Consider the following 19,771-nt stretch of genomic DNA (forward strand, 5'->3'; position numbering starts at 1 on the left):
ACAAATGGGAGGAGTAATGAAACTTGTGCTGACCTTTGTTCCAAGTTCCCAAGAATAAATACGAAGCAAACCGTAGCTCACATTGCGGCAAGTTTTATGATGCCCTACATTTGATGTGTTAACTAGGCTGTACTCAATAACAACCACAGAAATGAGTGAGGATATAACCCCCCTTTAATTGCTCAGTAATTCTAAGACAAAACCCACTTAAGTGTAAGCTATTTTTTTCACCAGTGCAATGCCCAAGACGTTTTTTTCTTTTCCTCCTCTTTTTCCCTTTTATGGTTGGGATTTTCAACAGAACATCAAACTAAACTAAACAAAGCTGAAAGGAAAAAAGCTGTGATCTTTTTCAGGAACAAAAAATAGGTCTCCAAAATGCTGTTCCTCACCAGGGGATACATACAGTCTTAGGACTATATGCTTTTATATATGTTAACAATGTTTAAAAATTATTTTTCCTGACTTCACATTCATTAAAGTAGTGTTTCTCAAAGTATACATGCCGTTACCTTGAAAACCATTTATTTCTTAAAAATACTGCAATTTTTGTATTCTACTACTTTAAAAAAACTCATGTAATAAATATTCTCAGACACTGGAAACATAAAGGCATAAAATGAAAAAGCCACTGCCACAGCCCTGCAAAGACACTCAGCTGTGACAAAGATCTTCCAGGAGCATTGCTGAAAATACTTGAACTGCTGCCAGAAATGCAAGATATGAAATCAGTTTATTCCTAAATGGTGAGATTTTCTAGAAAGGTTCAACCCTCATGAAGCTCACAGGCAGTTAATATAGATAATACAACACAACAGAAACACAGAACGTGGCTGATGTAGATATGAGTGAAAAAGTTTTTCTAAGAATTAAGGGCACATAAACAAATACTTCAAAGAGAAATGACTAAGTTTTTCCCAGAATTAGAAAGAACAAGGAGGTTTAGACTTCCCTGCAGATACAGGATTTCTGCATTATCTTTCTTGCATAATAATTCACTACTCATCGAAATAAAACCTTTGCAATCATTTATCATTTGAGACAGCTCTTCTCTAAACCTGGAGAATAAACTTTTCCGAATCTTTTCTTCACCAAACATGAAAGACACCATCTCCTCAGTCACATCATCTTATTCCATTGTGAAAAGTAGATGTTAAGCCATTTTCATAACACTGCCTATGCTTTGTCCCAAGCATTTCCAAGAATGCACTCCTTCTTCTGGATTCTGCATGCTTAGAAGAGAATGAATGAGACAAGGATGTACTGAATCCCCTAACCTATCAGATTCTTAAGACATTACCTAAGAAATAAAATGGACCTAGAAGTCTATCATTACTTTTTCCAAAACCTGTTCAAGGTGAGGATTCTGAAATAGGGGCAATAATATTTGCCGCTTTACCACAAAACAAGAAGAGGGACTTTATACAGATACCAGCATAAACAGGGGTAGTGTCACAGGCAGACAAAGCGTCATCATTTCATTTACTTCAGCTCGGTTAACTGGTAACTTTGATTCACCTTGTGATGGCTCCCTAAAGATAGGAAGTTTCTCACAGAGATTTCCTCCCAACTCCCATTATATGAATGTCACTGCTTAACAGTATGACCATGCCCAAGAATGCTTTTTACATGGTAATTTTTACTACATTTGCCATCGAAATAAGAAATAAAAACCAGTATGGAACAACTTCTTACTTACTGCCCATTGTTTTGACCTAGGCTTTTCAGTAATTTTACAGTCTATTATTTAAAAACAGTACAATCCAACAAGAAGTCCAGGATGAGGACTTCTTTTATCCTCGAAAAAAAAAGAAAAAACCCAACCAAAACACCATCTCCTAGTGAAAGCCGAACATCAGCTCTTAGGAACTAAAAAGAACTCCAACCCCCTCTTGTGACAAACTATCAGAAAACAAGTACAGTTTCACAATGTGATAGATGCAGTTTGGAGCAGCTTCTATTCAAATAAAATACCTTTACAAAGATCAGGAGACTGAAACGAAGTAACTTATTTTGAATTATTTTTGGCTAATTTTTTCCCAACTTTGTAACAGATGTCACATGAAGAAAAGCAACACAGTACAGTGACACTATTCTGCTTTGGCTTGCACTTTGGGTAACAGTTATCATGACTTCTTTTAGTCACGATTGTCTTAACTTAAAAAGGCAGCTGTCAGATAAAATTGCACAAGATAAGAACAAGAGTTGGTATGAATTCCTTCAGCCTTGGTCACTTAAAGACTGTTGGTATGCCTTACTGTACACCTCAAGCAGAGGATACGAAAAGCAGTTCCACCTGCTTTATGACATAGAGGAATTCTTCCATGCCATGCAAATACTCAGGTATAATCAAAATCACTCATGGATATAAAAAGCAGTTTTGGTATAACTTCTTGTTCTGGTGGCACATAATAAATATAGCTTTCATGACCACCATAATATTAGCAATTTCTCTTTAATCAGAGCACTTCTAGCATAAACTTCCTAAACATGATTTGCAGAAGAGACTAAAAATGGAAGAACATATGTGGCAAAATGCCTATTAAAATTTGACCTGGCCTGATATATCCCTGTATCTGCATCTATCTAGATACATATGTGAAACTACTCACAGACTTTGTATCTCAGGAATTACATTTCAACAGTGAACCCTTGGATCAGATGGAAAGCTTTACTGTGGTCTCTGAGCTTCAGTTGCTGTGAATACATCATTTCTTGCTCTTGGTGTCCCCTGCTAGACATACAGGCAAACTAGGAACTCAGTGGGTCTGAGTTATGACACACTCCTATGTCCTCAATTTGTCACACTGTCACAAGTCTTCAGAAGACTTTCATATCTGCTTACTATTTCCATCCGCACAGCACTCCAGTGTGGACACTTGGCACTGGATGCTGGAGCTATACTTCTGGATGGCTAAAACTCAAGTTCTAGTTTCACATTTAAAGTAATCTAGTGGTCTCAACAGAGGAAGTAAACCATTTAAGGGCCTTTCTGGAAGCATACTAACTCAGCATCGCCACTGAAAGTGTGAAAACAAAGATATAATGAATAGAGATGGGACAAATTGCAGTAAGTTCACTGATTCACTGCTGCATTCACTGGCTCTGTCACTAGAAAAAAGACCCCCACTTCTCCCTTTCCTGAAGTCATGAACAAGTAGTGAGCTCAAGTCTATTACTACAGTGCTCTACTCCTACAGATATCTGTACGTGTTATTAATGGTGTGGCCTAGCACTTCCAGGTGGTAACAGTACATAGTAGCAGAGCTTCAACTGGCCCTTAGAGAAAGGAGCTGGAACTCAGTGTGCCTGACCTGATTTGTTCTGTGTTGAGCAAAAGCCAGAGGATGGGAACTAGTATGAGGTATCGGGAAGACTTTCCTGAAGCAGTAAACAATGTACCGGAAGCAGAAGACAAGCTGCTAATAGATCCAAATTTAGCACTAATGACCTTGGTTCCAGAATTACTAGCTATCAGTGCTGAAAACACAAAGCTCACATTAAGCTGTTTTCACATTCCAAAACTACAGAGAACTGCGAAACCCACATTTACCAACTCTGAGATGTCATGCCTCACAGCATTTTATGAGCTTGCTAATATATTGTACATCATTATAATTTGATATACAACATACTATATGTTGAGATGAGGGAATCTAGAGAAAATTTAAGGCAACTCATATCGTGTTTGTTCATTGGCAGTGTGAAACTGTATCTGTTCAGGTACATATTGTGTTCAATTCATTATCACATAATTCCACTGCAGCTTCGCTCTTTGCTGCGTAAGTAATTATTCTTTCAACATTATGCATCCCCACCTCAGGATACAATACCACCTGTAATATATTTTAAATGGATACCTGTATATATGCTGTAGTAGAATTAAACCAATCAACCATAGACAACCAGCCTTCCCTGATACTGAAACATACATAGCATATAGAATAGCATTGTTGGGTTATAGTACTATATTCTACCTTAGCAGAGCATCATCAGCTTTTAACTAACCAGACACTCTTCCTGTATTTGTACTTTGTTGACCATGAGCAAGCTCACAGCTTCCTGTGTGATGGTGATAACATATGTCTGACTTTGTTGTTGGCAGTTGGAATGAAGGGGAAGACAATGCCCTCTGACCTGTGAAACGCAGTGTAAAGCTTATCAGATCCTCTCCAGATATCACTGAAGGAAATGGGCTGGAAGAGCTGGCTCCACATAGGAAATATATATAAAAACCTGTCAGTACTAATCTTTTCGTAATGTCATTAAAAACATACTTTTGCAAATCAGAGTCCCTGCTAGACAATGTCATTTGTACATACTGAACTGCAGTAAGTAGAGAGGAAGAATTATATACCACACAGTAAACTTAGGTTCATATCACTTGAAGTGACTCAGTAGGTACCAAGATTACTTCACTTTCTGGTGCCAAAATAAATTTTTCTTAGTGATAATTTCTCTGTTCCACTTCTGAAATAGACATTTAAAGGCCATGTATTGTATAAAACATTATATAAAACTTTTCCCACTAAACAGTTCATTTGGGGGTTTTGTTTACCTGCAAGGCTGTCTAGACAAACAGTGGTAAAGGAAGACCATGGACTGACGACCCACAAAAACACCATACCTCATGAAAAACATATTTGCAGGTTATGTTAGGATAATATCCTTACTGCCCTCCCAGATATTGTAGACAGCATTAGTGTATTACGCTTCTAAGAAGAGTCATGCTGGTTTAGATTGGTAAAATTTAAATTTACCTTGCACTAGTTACTAGTAGTTACAGAATCAGTTAAACAGCACCAATACAATTAAATAAATATGCATATATTTTTAAAAAAGGCACTGACTTTTTCATATGATTGATAGAAAAATAAAACAAAACAATGACAACAAACACAGTTGAAAAGACTATGAGCAGAGATTCAGGAAGCCAAATTCTTCTTTCTGATGGGCTCTTTGTGGATATGACAACACCAGTTCAAAAGGTTATTTTTCAGTATCTCCACTGACATAACAGGGAACATTTCCAGTCATTTCAACTGGAGACGGATCCAAGGGGAAAAAAAAAAAAAAAAAATCTATCATACTCACATTAGGTAGCTGAAAGAAAAAAACCCATATCTGCAATTGTTGGGTGAGGCATCATCAACTGCAGTGCTTCAAAATCTTTTGATTGAAACAATTTTAATCTGCTGGGGGTTTTGTTACCCCTATACCAGCATTAATATGTGCTAATAGATAATACAGTTTTGTGTCTCATATTCGGAGCCTTAGTCCTCTTAAATGACAGTATACGAACAATGTTTAAATAATTCATAAGTCAGAAAAATCATGCTGAAGATCATGTTGATTGTGTCAATACAAGAATGTTAGCAAGAGTAAATATTATCCCCATATTATTTAAAAATATCTTATTTTCAAGTAACATCCAGACAAGATTATTGACAAGACTGAACATGCAGTGTTCCACTGTAGATCTGCCCCAGTTTATCACTGCTGCGCTCCATTCCAGGTATCTGTCAGAACGTAAGCTTCATACCTGTGGTAGCAGGACTTTCTGATTTGGGGTCTTTGATATTTTTTCTTATATTTATAGCTTCTGAAATCACAGCTAGCAGATGTTTGCCAGAAATTGGCACGAGTGTAGCTTTACTCATAAAGAACTATTCAATTCTGGAAGCTCACAGAAGTCAGTGTTACAGAATACCAGGTTGGAAAGGACTTCAAGGATCATCTCATTCAAGTTTTGTTCTGTTGAACAAATTCAAACCCCAAACTTATGAGCATTGCTTAATAATTATTAGTAAAGCAGAAAGCAGACAGATCAGGACTCCACTGTGTCACTATCAATATATACTGAGCCCTGAACTCTCCCTCTGTCTAAACAGACAAGGCATGGAAAACAAGGAAACATTCCTACCATTCGAAATAACCTTTCTAACCCTGGACTATCTATTCTATCTATCTGTTCTCACCTCTGGACTGATCTGGATCAGGGTCCTGCGGCTAGATGAGCTTCTTCACCAACACTTTGCCTTCACCATGTGGCATGGCAGGCAATCATTTTAACCAGGCACGGTGCCAGGCCTCTGATTCCCACTGCCTTCCCCCACATAACCTCACCTCAGCTCCCCGGCACCGCCGAGGGCTCCTCTTCTGACTCTTCCCGGCTTTCCGGGAGCTCTGCCCCATTTCTGCCGCTCCCTAGCACGGCTTAGCGACCTCTGAAATAAAATGCCACTTCAGAGAAACCCAGCACAAGCTAGAAAGACTTCCTTATGTCCTTAAAAAACATAAATTGGAGTTAGACCTCCACTACCATATTATATCTGTTTACGCTCCAGTAAAAAACTACACAAATGACTTTTATGTTCTGAAAAGATTCGTAACTCAATTCTTTGGAAAACTCATAGAAATATTTAGCATGAAATGAAGATGATCTCACTCGCGCAAGACTATGGAGAGTGCAACAGTTCCCCCTAGCGCCTGCGACACAGCACAGAAACCCGCCTCTGGTAAATGTCTTCACAACGGCTTTGCTTTACAAAAAGCAGGTAATAAAACACGTGGCGTTACGAGGCCAACGCTGGGACAGACTGCGGGCAGCCCTCAGGAACCCACGCTGGGCCCGGCGACCGCGGCAGAGTCTACCTGAGGGAGCGGGGGCACGGCGAGCCCGGCCTGCGGGTCGGCAGGCGCTCTGATAATGGCGGCCGCGCCGTTGCCATAGGGACCGGCCACTCGCGCGCTGCCCGCAGCCACAGTATCACACAGTATCACAGTACGCTGGAGATTGGAAGGGACCTCGAAAGATCATCTAGTCCAATCCCCCTGCCGGAGCAGGAACACCTAGATAATGTTACACAGGAATGTGTCCAGGCGGGTTTTGAATGTCTCCAGGGAAGGAGACTCCACAACCTCCCTGGGCAGCCTGTTCCAGGGTTCCGTCACCCTCACTGAGAAGAAGTTTCTTCTCAAGTTTAAGTGGAACCTCTTGTGTTCCAGTTTGTACCCATTACCCCTGGACCTATCATTGTTTGCCACTGAGTAGAGCCTGGCTCCATCCTCGTGACACTCCCCCTTTATATATTTATAAACACTTATAAGGTCACCCCTCAGTTACCTCCAAACTATAGAGACCCAGCTCCCTCAGTCTTTCCTCATAACGGAGATGCTCCACTCCCTTAATCATCTTCGTTGCCCTGCGCTGGACTCTCTCCAGCAGCTCCCTGTCCTTCTTGAACTGAGGGGCCCAGAACTGGACACAATACTCCAGATGCAGTCTCACCAGGGCAGAGTAGAGGGGAAGGAGGACCTCTCTCGACCTACTAACCACCCCCCTTCTAATACACCCCAGGATGCCATTGGCCTTCTTAGCCACAAGGGCACAGTGTTGGCTCATGGTCATCCTGTCGTCCACTAGGACCCCCAGGTCCCTCTCCCCTACACTGCTCTCTAACAGGTCGTTTCCCAACCTATACTGGAACCTGGGGTTGTTCCTGCCCAGATGCAGGACTCTACACTTTCCCTTGTTATATTTCATCAAGTTATTCCCTGCCCAACTCTCCAGCCTGTCCAGGTCTCACTGGATGGCAGCACAGCCTTCTGGCATGTCAGCCACTCCTCCCAGCTTAGTGTCATCAGCAAACTTGCTGATAGTACACTCAATTCCCTCATCTAAATCGTTGATGAATAGATTAAATAATACCGGTCCCAGTACTGACCCTTGAGGCACTCCACTAGTTACAGGCCTCCAACTAGACTCAGCCCCATAGACTACAACTCTCTGGCTTCTCTCCTTCAGCCAGTTCGCAGTCCACCTCACTACCTGATCATCCAGTCCACACTTCCTCAATTTAGCTGTGAGGATGCTGTGGGAGACTGTGTCAAATGCTTTGCTGAAGTCAAGGTAGACCACATCCACCGCTCTGCCATCATCCATCCACCGTGTTATTTCCTCATAAAAGGCTAAGAGATTGGTCAAACATGATTTCCCCCTGGTGAAGCCACGTTGACTGCCCCTCATAACCCTCTTATCCTTGATATGCCTTAAGATGGCACCAAGGATAAGGTGTTCCATCACTTTCCCAGGGATGGAGGTGAGGCTGACCGGTCTGTAGTTACCCGGGTCCTCCTTCTTGCCCTTTTTGAAGACTGGAGTGACATTTGCTTTCCTCCAGTCCTCAGGCACCTCTCCCGTTTCCCAAGACTTGGTAAAGATGATGGAGAGCGGTCTAGCAATGACTTCCGCCAGTTCCCTCAGCACCCGTGGGTGCATCCCATCTGGACCTATGGATTTATGGATGTCCAGATTGCTCAACTGGTCTCTAACCCGTTCCTCATCGACTAAGGCAAACCGCTCCGTCGACCTGACTTCATCTAAGGTCTCAGGGGTACAGGGCTCTTCAGGACTGCCTGCAGCAGAGTAGACAGAGACAAAGAAGGCATTCAGTAACTCTGCCATCTCTGTATCTTCTGTCACCAGGGCACCCATCCCGTTCATCAGTGGGCCTACATTGCCTCTGGTGTTAGTTTTGTCTGCCATGTATTTGAAAAAGCTCTTTTTGCTGTCCTTGACCCTTCTCGCCAGGTTTAATTCTAAGGATGCCTTAGTCCTCCTAACTGTCTTCCTACATCCTCTAGCAGCAGCCTTATATTCCTCCCAAGTGGCCAGCCCCTCCTTCCATGACCTGTAAACTCTCCTCTTCCACTTGAGCATACCCAGCAATTCCCTATTTAGCCACGCAGGTCTCTTGGCCCTCTTCCTTGACTTCCTACGTGTTGGGATGCTCCGATCTTGAGCACGGAAAAAGCAGTCCTTGAATGTCAACCAACTATCTTGGGCCCCTTTACCTTCAAGCAGCCTTGCCCATGGGATTTCCCCTAGCAATTGCTTGAAAAGGCCAAAGTTTGCCCTGCTAAAGTCCAGGGTTGCAATTCTACTTGGTGTTCTACTAGTCCTACCACACAAGATCCTGAACTCCACCATCTCGTGGTCGCTGCAACCAAGGCAGCCCTCAACCCTTACTGCTTCAACCAGATCCTCCTTGTTAGTGAGGATGAGATCCAGCATCGCTCCTCTCCTGGTCGGCTCATCCACCATTTGCAGGAGGAAGTTATCATCCATACACTGGAGGAACCTCCTGGACTGCGGCTGGGTTGCCGAGTGGTCCTTCCAGCAAACATCAGGGAAGCTAAAATCCCCCACGACGACCACAGCCTGTGACTGTGAGGCCGCTCTCAGCTGCCTGTAGAAGGCCTCGTCAACTTCCTCACCCTGATCTGGTGGTCTGTAACAGACACCTACAACAGTATCCCCCCTGCCAGCCTGCCCCTTAATTCTCACCCACAGACTCTCAACTTGCTTGTCATCTGTCCCTGGACAGAACTCAGTGCATTGTAGTTCCTCCCGCACATAAAGAGCAACCCCACCACCCCTCCTGGCTGGCCTGTCTTTCCTGAAAAGGACATAGCCCTCCATGACTATATTCCAGTCATGTGAGCTGTCTCTGTAATTGCCACCAGATCATAGTCTCCTGACTTTACGCAGGTTTCCAACTCCTCCTGCTTATTTCCCATGCTGCGCGCATTGGTGTACAGACATTTCAGGGAGCGAGCTGAGCACACCGAATTCACCCTAGGATTATAGGAGGCCTCCCAGTCTTCATCAATTCTGCAGCACTGCCCCACTGGGGCAAGCCCAGCTACAACCCCATCCCCCTTCGAATCTAGTTTAAAGCTCTCCAAATGAGCCCTGCTAATTCGTGCCCCAGCATCCTTTTGCCTCTGTGAGACAAACCTTTCTCACTTGTCATTGTCCAGACTGGTGCCCTATAAAACCAGCTGTTATCAAAGAATCCAAAGCCCTGCCTGTAGCACCAGTCTCGAAGCCAATTGTTTATGAACTGAATCTTCCCATTCCTTCCCACATCATCAGTGGAAGATGGAAGGAGTGAGGAGAAGATCACCTGAGCCCCAGACTCTTTCACCATCCACCCCAAGGCCCTGTAGTCTTTCTTCATCCCCCTCAGACTGCGGGAAGCAGCTTCCTCCCCACCTGTCTGGAAGACCAGCAGCGGGTAGTAGTCTGTCGGGTGCACCAGGTTGGGGAGCGCCCTAGTGATATCCCTGATCCAGGCTCCAGGCAGACTACACACTTCCCTATGATGAGGGTCAACTCTGCATATCGGGCCCTCTGTTCCTCTCAGAAGGGAATCCCCTACTACAATGACCCTTCTTTCTTTCTTAACAGAGGCAGTCTTGAGGTGCAAAGTCGACCGCCTTTTCCTATGTGGCCTTGTGGGCTGGCCTTGCCCCACATTCTCACCTACCTCTCCTTCAAGATCCAGGGCCTCGAACCTATTATGGAGGGACACCTGGGGAAGCAGGGCAGGAAGGGGGGAGGGTTTCCCATGACGTCGAACTGGAACTCGCTTCCAACCCTCGTCTTCTTTTTGGTCCCCTACCTCTGCGCAACAGCTACAGGGCAGGGGCTGTCTCGGGCCATCCTCCTCTGTGTGAGCAGGCAGGGGGTCCTTCCCCTTTTGGGGGGTATCTCCCTGGAACCGTTCCAACTGGCACGCCAGGGTGTTACTCCACCAGTTGATCTCCCTTTCACACTCCCTGATGGTCCTCAGTGTCTCAACCTCCTCCTTAAGTCTTGCCACCAGGCTAAGCAGATCTTCTACCTGCTCACACCTCACGCAGGTGGAATGCTGTCCTCCCTCCCCCGGCAGCAGCAGGCTCTGGCACTCCTGCACCCAGAGACCTGAACAGCCACGGTTTGGGACGGGGTCTCTGTCTGAGTTGCTGTAGTCACCTGACTACAAGCTCTCTTTCTGGAAGCAACCATATTGGTCCGCAGTCTGGGACACCAGCAACACGACCTGCTTGTTCCTCCCTGCGCCCGGTGGGCAGCGACCGGAGGGTGAGAGCGCCGAGCTGAGGCTGCGGCGGCAGGACCAGGCAATGAGCAGCGTCCTGCCGGAGCTGGATACCATCTTGTGGCTGGAGGCGAGCAGGGGCGGGCCATCGCTGACGGTGCGGGACGACGCTGCGGGGCAGCTTGGCCAGCAGGACCTTTCCTCAGCTGGCGGAGCTGGCGAGGCCAGGCCGCTCTTACACAGCATAGCGGTGCCGCTTCGCGGTTTCGGTGGCAGGCGTGCCTACGGGCACCTCGGCACCTCTGTGGGTGGCAGTTCTTCCATAACTGCACGGTCCTGCTTTAGTGTGAGGCGCAGCCATGATTTCTGTAAACGAAAATCGAGGCCGAAGGCTGGGCAACATATACTTACACCAGTTTCTTCTCCATAACGTACTGGAGCTGTTGGCTGGGTGTAGTAGCCGGGTGGAAGCAAATTTATTTATGTATTAGAGCAGGTGTGTTTATATCGGAGCAAAGATAAACATCTTGTCAACAACAGTCACATAAGATCCATTTCAGACTCCAAAACAAACCTCTGCAGCTTCCACAAATGCCTGATGCACTGCAAAAGAAGTCACAAACTGCTGTTCCGGACATAACATGAAGTCTCATGCAGAAGTCTATGCTATCCCATTCTCACATCACTGTTACAGTGCTTGTATTACTTCTCTTGAGATGCCATAGGCTGAATCAAACCCCATCAAATTAACAGAAAATTACTAATTTTGCTAGGCTAGGTTGTTTTTTTGGCAGAACAAACCCAAACGTCCTGTACATTGTCAAAACCTACCTTGTATTTTTCTATCTTAACTAGATTTTGGAACTTTTTACTTTCCAAAATTTTGTATAGGCAAAATAACTTCAGTAGAAACCATCATCTTAACTCATAACTAGTTTCTGGCTATGGAATATTCTGGCATGGTATCAGAACTGTACCCAAGCTGAGTTTCAGAGAACAGATTAATTTGCCAAAGCTGGCTGTTAGCAGAGGAATTTTCTACCTTGTATCATTTTCTCCTTGTGAAGATAAGGAAACCTCAAGGAACACCCTTCAGTGCTTTACTGAAGTGACAGCATTTGCTGATGAGATTAGCCTCCTGAACTGTGAATGAGAAGCAAAATACATTTAATTTACAAGCATCATGAATTCTACTAAGGAAATAATTTTATTATTTCACTTTTCAAAAGACGGTGGAAGGCTTAATTCTTTGGCTGTTGAAAAAGCACTTTTAGTTTGGGTTGGTTTGGGGTTTCTTTTGAACAGGCATCACTAGACCTCTTTGTGATTTTTTTTTTTTTTTTTTGCTGTTTCTTCTTATACGCTTCTGGAGAAATTATATAAATTGGTACTAATTTCCTGCAGCTACAGCTGTGGCAACAATGTGCACATAACATGTATGAAAACTTGGGCTCACCACCAAGATTAACTGGAGAATGACTTTGCAGTGATGTGTCCACTTTGCAGAGAAAATTTTGCACATCTAAGGCTCATTCTAGAAGAATTTAGAAACTCTGTAAGCAACTTGTAACTGCAGCAGAGAAAACAAGACTGTATAGGCACCATGGAACCCCAGGTAATAACTACAGAGTATTTCCAATTGTAGGAAGGTGCTACCAGAATTTTTAAACCAAGATTTTTACAGTGCTATGTCTTTAAGTATATCTTGCAGCTTGTTGGTCGTTTCTCTGCTTTTATTGTAAGCAACTGATTTCACCTGCAGAATAGACACTATGTGCTTTGTAAAAAAATAAATATCCATGGTTAATAAGCAAAGGCTTTTATTTTTTAACTTGGCTTTTAGTGCAGTACATCTCCAAACAATTTTGTAGTATCTATTTGGGACTGTCCTTTCCCAAATACTAAATTTAGCTACTTCTTTATGATAAAGTGTTAACTGCTTGTTAACCTACCCTCTTATGGTTCTGTTTTTCCTTTTAGGTGCACTGAGCGTGTTGAGTATCACTCATGTCATGGATGCTTCACTGCCGTTGCCATTCTCTACATTTTTATTTTTAGACAGATGCTAAACAGGATTTCTTTTTTGTATCCCACCCTGACCTATATAATATTGATCTCAATACCCCTTATACAAATCATGCAGACCTTGCACTGAATTAGACTTGCTTAGCTGTAAGTAGGTACAAAAAGATACTGAAATAAGCAAAAGGAACACCATAAATTAAGAAAACTTGATCGTACTCTGCCTGTATATGTTGCACTGTGGCACACTTACAGGGACAGCAGATGTAAATACATTGTGGCTTACTTAACCTACCTTTCTCATTTCTTTGTGTAGATATGCCCTTGCAGCTAACAGCATGATGCAAAAAGATGGACATAGTAACCAACATAAAATAAGATGATTTGGGAGATTCTCTGAATTCTGCTTGTCCATGGCATACGCATAATGCATGAGTAGTACAAAAATCTTCCCCAATTAAATCTAACTGTACCTTATTAATTGCTCAGTTGTATCATCCAGGACAGCAATCACCATCTGTAAGATGTGTATCCTAAGGCTGGGGAACTTCTGTCAGCATGTTTTTTTCTAAATTAGCACCACATGAAATTTGCTAAGAGTCAGGCCTAGACCTAGAGCACAGAAACCACAAAACAAAGGAGCTGTGAAAAATAAGTATGTGCAGTTGTACAGATAGCAGATACTGAATTCAGATTACTATAGTAAGTATATGTCATGGTTTAAGCCCAGCCATAAATCAGAACCACGAAGTCTCTGTCTCACTCCTTTCCTTCCCTTCCCGCCCCCCCCCCCCCCCCAGGGATGGGGAGGGGAATCAAAAGAACGTAACTCCCACGGGTTGCGATAAGAACAGTCCAGTAACTAAGGTATAACACAAACCACTACTGCTATCACCAATGCTAATAATCATAGGGAAATAACAAGGGAAGAGAATATAACCACTCATCACCCACCGACTGATACCCCACCTGACCGAGCAGTGATCCAGCCCTTCCAGGTAACTGCCCCCAGCTCTGCATCCTGGGCATGACATGCTGTGGTATGGAATACCTCTTTGGTAAGTTTGGGTCAGGTGTCCTGTCTCTGCTTCGTCCTGGCTTCCCCTCCTCCCTGTTAGAGCATGAGACTCACAAACTCCTTGGTCAGAGTAAACATGATTTAGCAACTAAAAACACCAGTGTTATCAGCGCTGTTCCCAGGCCAAAAGTCAAAACCACAGCACTGCACCAGCTACGAAGGAGAAAAATGACTGCTACTGCTGAACCCAGGACACTATAAATGGATATACTCATGTCTTAGAAGTTGATTTTGTTGCCACACTAGATTTCCAGAAATATCATTTCAAGTTTTAGAGAGTGGTCTTACAAACAATGAGAATGTTCCCAAGTTCTAGCTGAAGACTTCAAGTAGACACAGTCTTTGGTCCAGGGTTTGTGAAAGTGTAATTAAGAGATTTCACTTAAGATGGTTAATTGTATTCGGCTTCTGTGCTTATTGGTATCAGTTAGCACCTTCCCAGTATGAGGCATATTTACATGCTCCAAGCAGTTTATAACTCAGGCACTTTGCAGTGAAGCTTTGATCTGTCTCAGTATACTTTTTGCAAAAAAGAGCCCAGTTTGCCTGAAAGTTGGGGAGCTTTTGCAAGCCTGCAGAAAGTTTCATAATTTAGAAATACATATTACTCACCCAACCTGCGAAGTTCATCTTTGCTAGTTTTTACCAGCACCCTGAATCATGTTCACACAAGATAGCCCTTTTCAGATTTATTTAACTCAAGCTAGCTTACCTGACAAGCAGTATTTCTTCACCAATGACACGACAGTAGTAATATAAATTCAAACTCCTTGGTCACTTGTAGGATCTTGATTACAGTCTTGGTAGTTACTCCCCTTATAACTCCAGAATTAACACAAGGCAGAATCAAAAGAGGAATTAAGCTGAAAGGCTAGCAGAGTCACCACTCATTCCTTGGAGTAGCAAATACTTATGTAACATGATAAAAGTACACATGTAACTTGGTATTTGCAAGACCTTTAAAAATGGGATTTAAACAACCAGTTTACAGCAGCTGGTAAAAATTTAAGTAACTTTCTTTAGCTTGCCAGTGCCTAAAACTTAAAATCTAATCATTCAATACATAAGCAGCATAGCCCCTTAGCAATCAGTGAAGCTTCTCTGGGTTTGCACTTGTAACTTCAGAGGCATCTTTCAATTTCAGACTGCTACAAGCAAGAATAATTGATTAGTCTGTATTTAGCTAAAAAATATTATGCAATATTATGCAACCTTCCTATCCTTTAAGTTTCAAAGGGAATGTATTTACAGTTGGCTACTGCAGCAATTTTGAATGTGTTGTATGTAATCCTCTGACTCGGAAGGATACACCATCCAAACATGAAAACTACCCAGCAGGTTCTCATGTGAATCTTAGCAAACCTGCAAAGCAAGTGAAACCAGAAATTTGTGTATCTGGAAATAGATTATTTCTCAAGAAAATATCATCTGAACATGCATAGAAAAAGTTTCAAAGTAGCTTCAGAAAACTTTCTAACAAAGTCCCAAATGGATTTAAGATTTTTTTAGCAAGCTCCATTTAGGAGAATCTGATAGAACAGCAGTAGAAAGCTAGTGATTTTTTCCCAAGCACAGCAAGGATTACTTTCTAAGCTCTTTTGAAAACAACAGTTTCTGGGAAGTCCAGTACCGTTTTTTAAAATTACGTTCATAATGCTTTGAAAAGCCAGCATCAGTTTGACTAAAAAAATAGCAAGTGGCTATAATAGTTCCACAATTCTAAGATACCCAGGGAGCTGAATTTGAGATTGATTTGTGCACAGCAAGCCATTCCTCAACAAAGACAATAAAGGTGTGGAAATGACAGCCATCAACAGCGGTTCTTATCAAGACTACCACCTAAACATAATCATTTAAACTTTAAAACAAGAAAAACAGATTTATTTTAAAACAAGAAAACCAGGAAGGAATTACACTGCAAAACAATTCATGATTGTCGCAATTTAGATAACACAGCTATATTCTTGCTTTTATATGCCACTCAGAGGATTTATTAGACACCAAGAAACAAATAAGAAGTGAACTGCAAGTTCTATAAAAGAACTGCAAGTTCTATAAAAATTAACTCAATGCTGCTCAATACTATGAGAAATGTTCATATTAAATCTTCTCAAATGATCAGAGGAACTGATTTTGCTAATATAGATGTTATTTCAGAAAATAGCGATGTACTTGCAAGATTGTCATTCTTATTTGCAAGTTTCTAATCTTCAATCAAAAAAATTACTCAAATATAAAATGCCAAAAGCTTTTATCTTCTTGAAAGACCAGTTCTTATTCAGAGGCATAATAAATTAAGCCAGATTAATTTTAACATTATTGCTGAATGAAATGGTATCAAATGTGCTATTTTCATAGAATCATAGAAAGGTTAGGTTTGGAAACGACCTTAAGATCATCTAGTTCCAGAACACCTCACACTAGATTTATGTCGCCCAAGGCTCTGTGCAACCTATCCTTGAACACTGCCAGGGATGAAGCATTCACCACTTCTTTGGGCAACCCATTCCAGTCCCTCACCACCCTCACAGTAAACAGCTTTCTCCTCATATCTAACCTGAACTTTCCCTATTTAAGTTTGAACCCATTACCCCGTGTCATATCGCTACAGCTCCTGACGAAGAGTCCCTCCCTGGCATCCTTACAGTCCCCCTTCAGATACTGGAAGGCTGTTAGGAGGTCTCTACGCAGCTTCTGTTCTCCAGGCTGAACAGCCCCAACTTTCTCAGCCTGTCTTCATATGGGAGGTGCTCCAGTCCCTTTACTATCTTCATGGCCCTCTCTGGACTTTCAAACATGCAATAGGAAAAGCAAGATGAAGAAAACTTTTTTTCTAGTATCAGGTACATTCTGTAAGAACTGCTACAATTTCCTGATAGTTAATGCTCAAATGAGGAGCTAAGCCTCCAAACAGTATACAAGAACCACTCACTTAGCCCATTTTCAATCATGTACAGATGGCCAAGCCAAAGAATTCCTAAGTCTAGTAATTATTTCCTAAATGGTAATACAATAAATAAAATTAAACATTAGTTTCCTTAAAGTTCTAGATTCCCAGTAAGTGTAATGAAGAGTTAAACCTCCATACCTGCAATAAATGTAAATGTAAATGCCCTGCTGAATGAGAAACACTTTTATTTCAACCCAGTTGCCAGCTGCTGATTAACCAGAACAGAGATGTGCAGCAAGAACCTACTATTTTTTGAAGTTTTAGTCTGATAATCTAAGAAAAATAGGAACATTTTGTTGAAGCTTAGCCAGATTTGTGACTTTTTCCAATTATCTGCCCTTATATTTTAATAGAAATTAAAATGTGATAGCATGTCTTAACTTACAACAAACAAAACTGTATAACCTACTGACACACACTTTAATTCTTGAGTAATCTTTAGTTTGGATTTTGTGTTTTCTATGATGACATATTACAAGCTGAACTTCAGTCAGTTTTGACATATTTGTATTTACAGATCAGCTGATGACCCTGATACCTAATTTTTACATGGAAGTGAAACATGACAGAAAATACCATTCTCTTCTGTTGCATTGGAAATAAAATTCCTGAGATTTATTTAACTTCTTATAAAGTTCACTCCATCTATTTTAAAACAGCTAATGGATTTGAAATGGTTAAAAAAAAAAGTTTATTTAGCAGGCAGGTTGAAAATTAAAAGTTACTCTGTGAAAGTGAGAACCAGTAGTTTACTAGCAGAATGCAGCTTCTCAGAGCATTAAGAGTGATCATCCAACACATGCAGGTGCAATGTAGGAAGACCTTTGCAATGTGCTTGCCTAGACTCTTGCAGGTGTCCTAAACTATAGTGAAAATACTGAAATGTGGCTTTTGTGAAGCTTAGAAAGGCTTGAGAAATACTAGTGTTAGGTACAGTTAAGAATAGGATGTTACACTCTGAAGTTTAGTATAAGCTGTTCTATATCACAGCATTATGTTGTTCTTCTACGTGGATTTAAGTACTTTGAGCTTATTCATAGCTGGAATTGATGCCTCTGTCTTAAGCACTGTGCAGACATACAAAAATATTTTGTTTGTTCTTAGAGCCACATGAAAGTCTCTAAATGGGAGAACAGAGAAAAGAGAGATTAGACATAGGAACACCACCTGATAAAATATTCTTCTCTGGGTACCCCCTTTCAAATTGCAACAAAATCAGTTTACACAAGGCAGAATCTCAGATGCACTAACCAAGAAACAGGAATCAGATTTAATGTAGATATAGAAGTCTTTCTTCAGCAGATCTGGAAAAGAAACTGTGACTGAATTAGTATTGGCAAACTTAAGAATAACAACATTCTTTTGTCATTGGAATGACGGTGATGACACAAATACACATTTTTAGTAATATTTAGAAAAGAGGTGTTAGGTGAGAGAGGTATATTCCTAAACAACACATAACTCCAGAGACATTCAAATAAAAGATAAAGCACTGATGACTTTTTAAAACTTTTATTATATTGCATAAGCTGTAACGTTTTACAAAGTTATATTTTCAGCAACAGACACTGATACTGTAGTAAATACAGAGATGAAAAGACACCTCTAACAAAATATAAAAAGGTAGAAATGCTTAAAACCAGGATGCTAAATATGAAGAATGTTTTGCAGCAATATCCTTATCAGAGTGGTTTTAAAAATGACTGCCAAGATAGCAAAGTGTTTGTTACATATAGTTTGAATATAAGGCTCCAACGTGCAAGGTGGTGAGCACAGTCAGTGCCATCACTTCACCCACCTTTCAGCATCTCAGAGACAAGCTTTTTATGAACTCTGTGTTGTAAGGGTCACTAAAAGGTACAAAATAAGATGTAAAAGATGTAGCATGGACTGAAGTTCAACAAGTGCTTCAAAGGAACTGTATCAGTTAACTGGGGAATAAAGTAGCAGTACATTTTGGGGAGGGGGAACATAGAAACGTTCAATACGTCTTGAACCAACCAACCAACCAAAAAAAAAAAAAAACCCAAAATAAAAATCACAGTTTTCAAGCTAACAGTGCCAATACTAAAAACAGTAACAGAGTTTTCCCTTGCTGATCTTAAGAAATATATCTGAAGCCTTTTTTCTAATCAGAACACCCTGAACACTGTTTTTATAAGGGAGCTCAGATGAAAGTAATTTAAAGCAGCTTTCATACAAGCTCTTTAACATGTACCTACTGTTAGAAGTGCGGCAGAAATTAATACAAACTAATATAAAAGAATGCTCATTTTTAACTCTGTAGGCATAGTACTATGTTTTGCATAATTCCACTGAATTAAAAACAATATAAATTGTTATATAAACAATGAAGGTTAGTCTCCAAATTGAGATAAAAATTCGTTCTAGAAAATAAGTATGAGTACCTACCTCCATTCACTTTTTTCTGCTTCTAATGGCAACAAAGGTTAGCAGCTGAAAGAAAACATTTTTTTCCTTACAATAGTTTTTATATATAAACATATATTCATTTTTGAAGTTAAAATTCCAGTCAGCTTCATATCTGTAAATCCAGCGACTTCAACATGCTTACTCTTGACTTACGAGGTTGACTCAGATCCCATATGTCACTTTTTAAGAGATACTACTGTTGAGATTGCTAAAGATACGACTTTTTAAAATTTCTTTTCAAAACATAAAATACAAAAAAAAACCCAGAGTTTACAACAATTACCATCTTCATCAACATGCAGGAGTCAGTACTCCAACATAAACACTAGATCTGCCTTTTAAATTATTATAAAAGCTACATAATTGTAAGTATGAACTGAGGTGAGGTGCTTTTGGCTAACA

General features: G+C 41.3%; 1 long non-coding RNA gene across 2 annotated transcripts in view; it reads right to left on the bottom strand.

The window, feature by feature from the left end:
• The window catches only part of LOC133271632 (uncharacterized), a 151,474-nt gene extending 139,960 nt beyond the window's left edge, over nucleotides 1-11,514 (bottom strand). Inside the window, exons 1-3 of one of the 2 annotated variants that reach the window (XR_009744205.1) lie at nucleotides 11,298-11,514; nucleotides 6,127-6,227; nucleotides 4,009-4,209 (exon numbers count right to left, since the gene is read on the bottom strand). This is a non-coding gene — a long non-coding RNA (uncharacterized LOC133271632). The remainder of the gene's footprint in view (nucleotides 1-4,008; nucleotides 4,210-6,126; nucleotides 6,228-11,297) is intronic. The other variant, XR_009744204.1, reaches the window with a different exon arrangement.
• Between the last annotated feature and the right edge of the window lie 8,257 nt (nucleotides 11,515-19,771).

The sequence above is a fragment of the Pezoporus flaviventris genome, unplaced genomic scaffold (assembly GCF_033815535.1).
Source record: "Pezoporus flaviventris isolate CSIRO_AGI_PZ_B2104156 unplaced genomic scaffold, CSIRO_AGI_Pfla_v1 ptg000001l, whole genome shotgun sequence".
In the NCBI taxonomy this organism is placed as follows: Eukaryota; Metazoa; Chordata; class Aves; order Psittaciformes; family Psittacidae; genus Pezoporus; species Pezoporus flaviventris.